Source organism: Theropithecus gelada, chromosome 16 (assembly GCF_003255815.1).
Source record: "Theropithecus gelada isolate Dixy chromosome 16, Tgel_1.0, whole genome shotgun sequence".
Classification (NCBI taxonomy): Eukaryota; Metazoa; Chordata; class Mammalia; order Primates; family Cercopithecidae; genus Theropithecus; species Theropithecus gelada.
This window is the reverse complement of record NC_037684.1, coordinates 9482859-9492806: the sequence shown is the minus strand read 5'-3', so window position 1 is coordinate 9492806 and position 9948 is coordinate 9482859. Positions and strand designations below refer to the sequence as shown.

Sequence of the window (9948 nt, the reverse complement as noted above, 5' to 3'; positions counted from 1 at the left end):
GTTGGTGGTCTTGTTATTAGGAGAAAGTTACAAAATCAGTCTCTTGTCCAGTCAAAGCTGTAGTTATGACTGGTGGAGCAGGGGGTCAGTTGGTTCATGTCTGGCAGTGGATGAGCTGCAGTTGTTTTAATATTGCTTATCTCCAGGCCAGTGCTTGTTTAGCTGATAGAAGAAAAGAAAAAGCTTGTGGCCATTAGAACATAGTTTATTCTTTAAGTGTAGGGATGTGTGACTTAACTTGGTCCTATTTATAACTTGGTATCTTATTGCCACAAAGAGACTGTTTCATCAGTCTTATAATGTTTATTTTAATCTGAGTGCTGGTCAGTTGTTGTGTCTAAACTGCAAAAGAGAGCGGTTATAATGAGGTGCAGCTGACCGGCCATCCCATCATGCTTGCAAATTCAGCTTTTAAGGTTTTTCTGGGGTCCCCTTGGCCAAGAGGGGTTCTGTTCAGTGGTTAGGGGGCTTAGGATTTTATTTTTCATACTCAAGGTTTTCAAGAGGAGAACCACAGGGGTGAACTGTAATTGCCATCATATCATATCAAGCTTGTATGCGATCAACATGTCTTATCATGTTGATATTAACCTTGACCACATAAGTCAGGAAGTGTTTGCCAGGTTAATCCATTGTAGTTACTTTCCCTCCCTCAAATGTCATAAGTGCAGTTCACACTCAAAGGGTGGGGATTGAAGTGCCACTTCCTTCATGTGGGGAGAGAAGATGAAGCTATTATACATATGTTATTTGGAAGTCTTCTGTATAGGAGACCATTTACTCATTCATTCAATCCTTTACTCATATGAATGAACTTATAGGTACTTATTTAATATTTTGTGTTATATTTGAATACTACATTATTTATTTAGTTGCTCAAATTGTTCTAGTATTAGCCATTGGAAGTTCTTTCTTTTTTTATTTATTTTATTTTGCTTTAAGTTCTGGGATACATGTGCAGAACATGCAGGTTTGTTACATAGGTATATACGTGCCATGGCGGTTTGCTGCACCAATCAACCTGTCATCTAGGCTTTAAGCCCTGCATGCATTAAGTATTTGTCCTAATGCTCTCCCTCTCCTTGCCCCCCTACCCTCTGACAGGCCCTAGTATGTGATGTTCCCCTTTGTGTGTCCGTGTGTTCTCATTGTTCAACTCCCATTCATGAGTGAGAACATGTGGTGTTTGGTTTTCTGTTCCTGTGTTAGTTTGCTGAGAATGATGGCTTCCAGCTTCATCCATGTCTTTGCAAAGGACATGAACTCATTCTTTTGTATGGTTGCATAGTGTGTATGTGCCACATTTTCTTAATCCAGTCTATCATTGATGGGCATTTGGGTTGGTTCCAAGTCTTTGCTATTGTAAATAGTGCTGCAATAAACATATGTGTGCATGTGTCTTTATAGTAGAATGATTTATAATCCTTTGGGTATATACCCAGTAATGGGATTGCTGGGTCAAGTGGTGTTTCTGGTTCTAGGTCCTTGAGGAATTGCCACACTGTCTTCCACAATGGTTGAATTAATTTACACTCCCACTGACATTGTAAAAGCATTCCTATTTCTCCACATCCTCTCCAGCATCTGTTATTTTCTGACTTTTTAATAATCGTCATTCTAACTGGCATGAAATGGTATCTCATTGTGGTTTTAATTTGCTTTTCTTTAATGACCAGTGATGATGAGCTTTTTTGCATATGTTTTTTGGGTGCATAAATGTCTTTTTATTTGAGACAGTGTCTTACTCTGTAACCTAGGCTGGAGGGCAGTGGTGCGATCTCGGCTTACTGAAACCTCTGCCTCCCGGGTTCAAGCAATTCTCCTCCCTCAGCCTCCTGAGTAGCTGGGATTAAGGGCACCCGCCATGACGCCCAGCTAATTTTTGTATTTTTATAGAGATGGGGTTTCACCGTGTTGTCCAGGGTGGTCTCGAATTCCTGACCTCAAGTGATCCGCCCGCCTCAGCCTCCCAAAGTGCTGGGATTACAGACGTGAGCCACTGCACCTGGTCATAAATGTCTTCTTTTGAGAAGTGTCTCTTCATATCCTTTGCCCACTTTTTGATGTTTTTTTTGTTTTTTTCCTTGTAAATTTGTTTAAGTTCCTTGTAGACCCTGGATATTAGACCTTTGTCAGATGGGTAGATTGCAAACATTTTCTCCCATTCTGTAGGTTGCCTGTTCAGTCTGATGATAGTTTCTTTTGCTGTGCAGAAGCTCTTTAGTTTGATTAGATTCCATTTGTCAATTTTAGCTTTTGGTGCAATTGCTTTTGTTTTAGTCATGAAGTCTTTGCCCATGCTTATGTCCTGAATGATATTGCCTAGGTTTTCTTCTAGTGTTTTTATGGTTTTGAGCTTTACATTCAAGTCTTTAATCCGTCTTGAGTTAATTTTTGTGTATGGTGTAAGGAAGGAGTATAGTTTCTGTTTTCTGCATATGGCTAGCCAGTTTTCCCAGCACAATTTATTAAATAGGGAATCCTTTCCCCATTGTTTGTTTTGTCAGTTTTGTTGAAGATCAGATGGTTGTAGATGTGTGGTGTTATTTCTTAGGTCTCTGTTCTGTTTCATTGGTTGATGTATCTGTTTTGGTACCAGTACCATGCTGTTTTGGTTACTGTAGGCTTGTAGTATAGTTTGAAGTTAGGTAGTGTGATGCCTCCAGATTTGTTCTTTTTGCTTAGGATTGTCTTGGCTATGTGGGCTCTTTTTATGTTTACGGTAGTTTTTTTCTAATTCTGCGAAGAAAGTCACTGGTAGTTTGATGGGAATGGCATTGAATCTATAAATTACTTTGGCAGTATGGCTATTTTCACAATATTGATTCTTCCTATCCATGAGCATGGAATGTTTTTCCATTTATTTGTGTCCTCTCTTATTTCCTTAAGGAGTGGTTTGTAGTTCTTGAAGAGGTCCCTCATGTCCCTTGTAAGTTGTGTTCCTAGGTATTTTATTCTCTTTGTAGCAATTGTGAATGGGAGTTCACTCATGATTTGGCTCTCTGCTTGTATACTGTTGGTGTATAGGAATGCTTGTGATTTTTTTTCTCTGCCCCAACCCTAAAATCAGCCATTTCTCCATGAAGCTCTGGTTCTTTTTATTGAAGAGTGGCAAAACCAAGATCTGTGCCCTCACTGCTATTTGTTTGTTTGCTTAATTTGTTGATGTTGACTATTCTGGCTTTTGCCAGATGTCACTGTATATGGCTGCAGTGCCCATGGCACACATTAGCCATGTGTAGCAAATTAGTGCTTGCTATGTGGCTGGTCCAAATTGAGATGATATGTAAGTGTAAAATATACACTGGGATTCAAAAACTTAGTGTGATAAAGAATGAAAAATTACATGAATCATTTTAAATGGATTACATGTCAAAATGATAATATTTTGGAAATATTTAGTTGAATAAAATATTTTATTAAAAGTAATGCTGCCTATTTATTTTTACCTTTAAAAAATGTGCTTACTATATTAAAATCACATTTATGTATTGCATGATATTTCTGTTGGATGGCACTAGTATATGGATCATTAAAATAGGTCTGCTAATTGTTAAAATTAATCTGCTCTTCATTAGACTAGACCAGTGGCTCTCAATAGAGTGGGGGTGGTGGTGGTGGTGGTGGATTTTGCCCTCCAAGGGACATAATATCTGGAGATACTTCCGATTGTCACCACTTGAGGGGAGTGTGTTAATGGTACCTAATGGTGGAGGCCAGGGATACTGCTGAACATCCTAGAAGGTACAGGATAGCCCCCCACAAGAAAGAATTTTCCACCCCCTAATCTCAATAGTGCCAAGGCTGACAAATCCTGTACTATAAGAAGAAGGAGTATATTTCTATCCTCCTTAAATATGTATTCCAGAATGGAAGGGCAGAACTGGTTAGAGTTTTAATCTGATCACAGTGACAGAATGTTTTGCTTTAGGACAATTAATGCTGATGCACTGAGGTTCCTATACGCTGGGGAGCTGGAAAACGGAATGAAGAATCTTAGGGGATTCCATGCCCCCAGTAAGGACCCCAGTCTTTTTGATGCTGAAGTAATAGAGTTACAAAAACTGTTCTTGTGAAGTGGTAGTGATATGTCGAAGACAACTAAGGGAAGCAGTTTCCTCAGAAAAGTAGACTATCTTCAGTGGATATTAGAAAATAAGGACATTAATGTCTCTCAAATTCTATGCTCCTATGTTGATCAGTTTCAAGATGTTACTAAGTGTTTATATAAATCTAGTAGAGGGGGTCTCTAAGAATCCCAGGGAAAAATTAAGAAATTAAGCCCAAAACATCTAATTCTTTAAATATGCGAACTCTTTAAGAAACAGTGGCGGGGTGCAGTGGCTCACGCCTGTAATCCCAGCACTTTGGGAGGCAGAGGCTGGTAGATCATGAGGTCAGGAGTTCGAGACCAGCCTGGCCAACATGATGAAACCCCGTCTGTACTAAAAATACAAAAATTAGCTGGGTGTGGTGGCAGGCGCCTGTAATCCCAACTACTTGGGAGGCTGAGTCGGGAGAATCGCTTGAACCCGGGAGATGGAGGTTGCAGTGAGCCGAGATGGTGCCACTACACCCCAGCCTGGGCAACAAAGAGCGAAACTCTCTCTCAAAAAAAAAAAAAAAAAAAAAAAAAAAAAAAATTGCTGGGCGTGGTGGCTGTGCCTGTAATCCCAGCTATGCTGAAGGCTGCGGTGAAAGGATCATTTGAGTCTGGGAGGCGCAGGTTGTAGTGAGTTGAGATCAAGCCACTGCACTCCAACCTGGAGTGACAGAACGAGAATGTGTCTCAAAAACAAACAAGCAAAAAATCAAAACAGACAAATAAACAAAAACACTCTCCAGGCATGGAGAAAATAATATAAACTCAGTGGTAATCCCATACGCATGACTGTCTCTGAAACTTGCACAAATATAATAAATGCATTAACGATTTTAATCTTCAGAACCCTGAATCTTGCTTTCGGAGTGCCTGTCCTGCCGGCGTCGGGTCTGCGGGTCTGCGCTGCTCCCTGTGCTCAGATGGTTCCTGAGCATCAGCTCCTTTCCCCCACCGCCGCAGTCCACACTCCGCATTCTGGGGGAAAAGGCTGGGTCGGAACGGAGCTGTGGCCGCTGAGGTATGCGGAGCCCTCTTCATCGGGTACTGCATCTACTTCGACCGCAGAAGACGAAGTGACCCCAACTTAAAGAACAGGCTTCCAGAGGAAAGAAAGAAACAGAAGCTGGCCGAGGAGAGAGTTGAGCTTTCCAAGTTTGCCGACCTTAAAGATGCTGAAGCTGCTCAGAAATTCTGCCTTGAAGAGACACAGCTTTGGTGAAGAGATCCTAGCTCAAGGTGTAGGCCACCTGACAAATCCAAGTGCTGTGTGTGGACAGCCACAGCAGTTACTGCAAGTGCTACAACAAACTCTTCCACCACCAGTGATCCAGATGCTTCTGACAAAGCCCGTACCAGTTAATCAGACACTTGTAAGTGCTCAGCGCTTGGCTGAAGACGATGTGGAATGAGAAACAAATGTCAACATAATAAAATCTCAGTTAAAATACTTAAAAAATTCTTAACTTGGTAGTTGAGCATAAGGGCAAATATGCTTGTTATGAACCATTCTACACTGAACTCTACCAAAGTTAATGTTTACTTTGTGTAAATCCATTTGGTTTATTTTTTCCAGTGAAAAGCATATTTTGATAGAGATCTTTTCACTTTATAAGTACACTATGAGTTACTGAAATATCACAGATTTTGTTCATTTCTAAAACATGCGATTATAATGTACATATGGCCTTGTTATGTTAAAACCACCAGTGGTCTGTGTTGAAAGACAATATGAGGGGTGGTCTCCTCCCTTAATCTCAAAAAAAATTTCTAGAAATTAAAGCTTCTACATGGGAATCAGAATCTTTACTCATCATAAGGAAATCCTTGAATTATACTGTCTCTGTTGCAATAATCAAAAATTTAAAGGCCCTACTAACTGGAAGCAGACCCAGAAAACAGAAACAGGAAAACAATGGCTTAATTTAGTACATTCAATATTCTTGATATCCTTATCATTAACCATAATTTAATTAGAGTAATATTTTTGCTCCTTAATTTTTCAACATTGTATAAAGAATTTTCCATTCAAAGTAACGTGAGGCGGAGCTACCTGAATTTCAGTGGTGATAAGACAAAAATATTTTGACCCACAGCTTTTGCAGGACCACTCTGAAGGAAAGTTAACCCTGTGAGGTTTAATTTCTATCTTCCTTGGCCTACAGTTTTTCTAAGGTAGTGATTTTTGGTGACCTGAAACCCAAGCTGCGCCTGTCCTTTTCAATGACTAAGTGGTTACAAACCAAAAAAGATTGAACACTGACTGACGAGGGAGAGCTGGCAACTCTACTTCCTGTGTTACTTCTCAAAGTGGGGTCTGGGAACACCCTGGGGTACTTGGATCCACAGGATATGCACTGGCCTCAGAAAGGCAATATCATCCAGTGTGGTGAGGGTGCAGGGACACCAGTGTTCTCACTACTGCTGCTGAGACTGTGAAATGGTACAACTTTCTGTGGGAAAAGTAATATTCATTACAGTTTACAATGCAGGCCCTTCGACTCAGTAATCCTACTTCTAATTATTTATACCCCAGCAATTGTGCACACACATAAGTGCATATTTGCTGCAAATCTCAGCTAAAGTCAATATTAGCTAAAGGTCTTTAATTAGGCTTAGGGTTGTTATCCACATTTCAGAGAGTATAAATACTACCATTCATTATTAATGTTAAGGCAATGTTGCTAAAAATTGTTTTTACACCTTAGGTTAGGCATGTGCAGGAATTCAATGGCTACAAGTTACATGGCATTAGTCTGGCTTTAGCTATATGATGAGGAAAATTAGGAAGTCCTTTCTAAGATATGTCGTGTTTGGTAAGGACATTCTAAGCAAATTAGGAAGGCAGGTGCATGGAAGAAAAAAATGGTATTCATACCTCCTCCTCCAGAATATCACAAGCCAAATAGATGTGGGACATGACTACTTGATGGGACTCTGATTTTAACTTCTTGGATTGTAAGCTCCAAAGTTTCATACAGGAGTTGTCAAATCCAGCAGCAAGCGGCTTGCTATTGGGGGAGATTTCTGCAGTGTTCAACAGCTGCTAGGTGTTATAGACGGCATAGAAGCAGATGGTAGTGAGGGAGGGAGGCCCATCCTTGACTTGCTTAATGCTCTCCTGTAAGACCTCCAGGGCAGCCTCCTTCTGCAGAATAGGGCTGGGCGTGTCAGGGGCGTCCAAATCGTTGTTCTCACTTGGGGAGGAGCTGCCACTTGCATACAGCTGGTAGTCTGTTGTCTTGGCAGGCTGCACGTCCAGATGAATATGTAAGGTGAGGACTTTGCACAGGGCGATATTGTTGTCACTTTGGAGGTAGCAGATAAGGTAGTTGTAGCTGTCTTCTTGGAGACGGACCACCTACTTTTTATCTAGGAATACTCGAAGCTTGAAGTTAGATAGGATGCCCTGGATAGTTTGAGTGGTCTGTAGCTGCTCAATGACCTCCTTCTGGCTAGCGTTCTGCAGAAACATTCCATGGAAGCGGCTGTAAAAACTTTCCACTGTGCTCTTTGGACCGTTCTGGACCAGGTTGAGATGAAGGTAGACAAAGAGAGGGTAGAGGAGAGGCTTCACTTCGTGGCTATGCTGTGAATCGGAATCGATGAGAAAAAATTCGGCTGTCGTCCAAACTGTACTTCATATTGCTGGGATTCTGCCTGGGGGCAGACAAGGGGCTGCAGACATTATGTTGGCACAACGAGATTCTGATTGTACTGTGAGATTGGCCACCATCTCTTCAGCAGTCTGTGGCAGCCGCGGTCCTTGCTTCAGGGGACCCTCTGAGTCCATGTACTGCCAGCGTTTGAGGTAGCAAGACACTACCATCTGGATCTGCTCTGTACGCACTCATTTCATGCCTGAACATCCCAGGCGGCTCCGGCTCCTCCCACCGCGGCCCCCCGCAGCCTCCACCTCCCGGATCGAGTTGCTTCCGCCTCCGTTGTCTCTGCTCCGACTGCCGGCTCAGCTGGGCCTCCGAGCCCCGCGCCCCTCCGCCCCCGCCGCCGCTCTGGGCGACCGCTCCCTGACTCTTTCTTTTAATTATTATTATTTTTTAGAGGGTCTCGTTATGTTGTACAGGCTGATCTCAGACTCTTGGCCGGAGCGATCTTTCCACCTTGGCCTCCCAAAGTGCTGGGATTACAGGCATGAGCCACCTCGCCTGGCCCAAGAATCCTTTCTTTACTAAGATTTTTCATGAAGATTTAGAGGGTCTTAGTATTATTTAGTAACAAAAATACAAGAAAATCAAATGTAATGCTTCTAAAGTTATACCCTTTGTTAAAATTGTTTCATGAATCCAAGGTTTACACAATGCTTATGAATCTTCTCCCTGATTCTCCCTGGGGTGAAATAAACATTTTCTTTGAAAATGCAAAGAAGGCATTTTCAAGACTGTCGGATTGCTTTGGAACTTCTAAAATAACTACACTTAGTTACCAAGTCAGACCAGTGTATTCCCTGCACTAAATAGAACAGTATGAGAATATAAACGTGGCCTTCCACTAAATGGGGTTATAATGGAAAGAATATTAGCATGCTATCTTCCCTGCTCAGCCTCCTGAGTAGCTAGTACTACAGACAGTGCTGCTAAGCCTAGGTGGCTAGTTTTGTTTGTTTTTGTTTTTTGATGGAGTTTTACTCTTGTCGCCCAGGCTGGAGTGCAGTGGTGCATCTCGGCTCACTGCAACCTCCGCTTCCCGGGTTCAAGCGATTCTCCTGCCTCAGCCTCCCTAGTAGCTGGGATTATAGGTGTGTGCCACCACGCCCAACTAATTTTTGTATTTTTGGTAGAGACGGAGTTTCGCTATTTTACCCAGCGCTAGTCTTGAACTCCTGACCTCAGGCGATCCGCCCATCTCGGCCTCCCCAAGTGCTGGGATTACAGGCGTGAGCCACTGCGTCCAGCCTAGTTTTGTTTTTTGTAGAGACAGGAGTCTAGCTTTGTTGCCCAGGCTGCCTAGGCTCAACCAATCCTCCCGCTTTGGCCTCCCAAATTATTGGGATTACCGGCGTGAGCCACCGTGTCCTGCCTACAGTGGCTTTTGATACCCTGGGAAAACGCAGCTAATTACGTGCACCCACAGAGTTATTCCATTTCTACCGTCAGAGTAACGTTTTCAGCCGTTCTATTTCTCTGGCAAAACATTTTGGGCCCTCGGTGACTTTTTGCTGAATGGGTGACCCGCTCCCTGCACAAAGCCATAAGAATCATTTGAAAGCTGAGGGTCTGGGGAGGCGCAAAGAGAAGGCTGAGAAGGCGATCTTGCTTTCATACACCTGCAAAGGGAAAGAGGAGCGCTGCACTCTCTCATTCCTGGGGAGGACAGGAAAATGCTGCCACCGTGGAGACAGACGACTACTGCGTGGGCTTTAAATCCAGCGTGGGCGTGGGGCAGCGCTGGGCCTGGATCTTCCGCCCCGCTCCTTCCAGGGAGAAGGGAAGGGAGTCGAGGTCATGAGGGGAGGGAAGGGAAAGGAGGCGCCGGAGGGACGATGGGGCGGTGGGAAGTTGGAAGAAGGAGGGGTCGGGAGGGAGGGAAACAGGTCCAGGAGGAAATGCGGGACTTCATTTTCTAAGGTGGTAGTGGATGCGCTGGTGGTTGTACACTTTTTTGTACGTCTGAAATATTTCATAATTAACATTTAAGAAATCATTGTTTTTTGAGTGGGTCTCACTCTTATCGCCAAAGCTGGAGTGCGGTGGTGCGATCACGGCTGATGCAGCCTTGATTTCCTGGGCTCGTAAGATTCACCCACCTTGGCCTCCCAAAGTGTCGAGATTACAGGCGTGAGCCACCGTGCCTGGACTAAGGAATAGTTCTGAACCTCATTCCCCAGGGAT

At 43.1% G+C, this 9948-nt stretch overlaps 1 protein-coding gene and 2 pseudogenes across 1 annotated transcript in view; 2 read left to right on the top strand and 1 right to left on the bottom strand.

Annotated features, from left to right (window-relative positions):
- Positions 1–9948, top strand: part of SLFN12L (schlafen family member 12 like) — a 58913-nt gene that overhangs the window by 21313 nt on the left and 27652 nt on the right. The window lies entirely within an intron of this gene.
- LOC112609191 lies at positions 3918–5511 on the top strand (annotated as a pseudogene).
- LOC112609533 lies at positions 6691–7958 on the bottom strand (annotated as a pseudogene).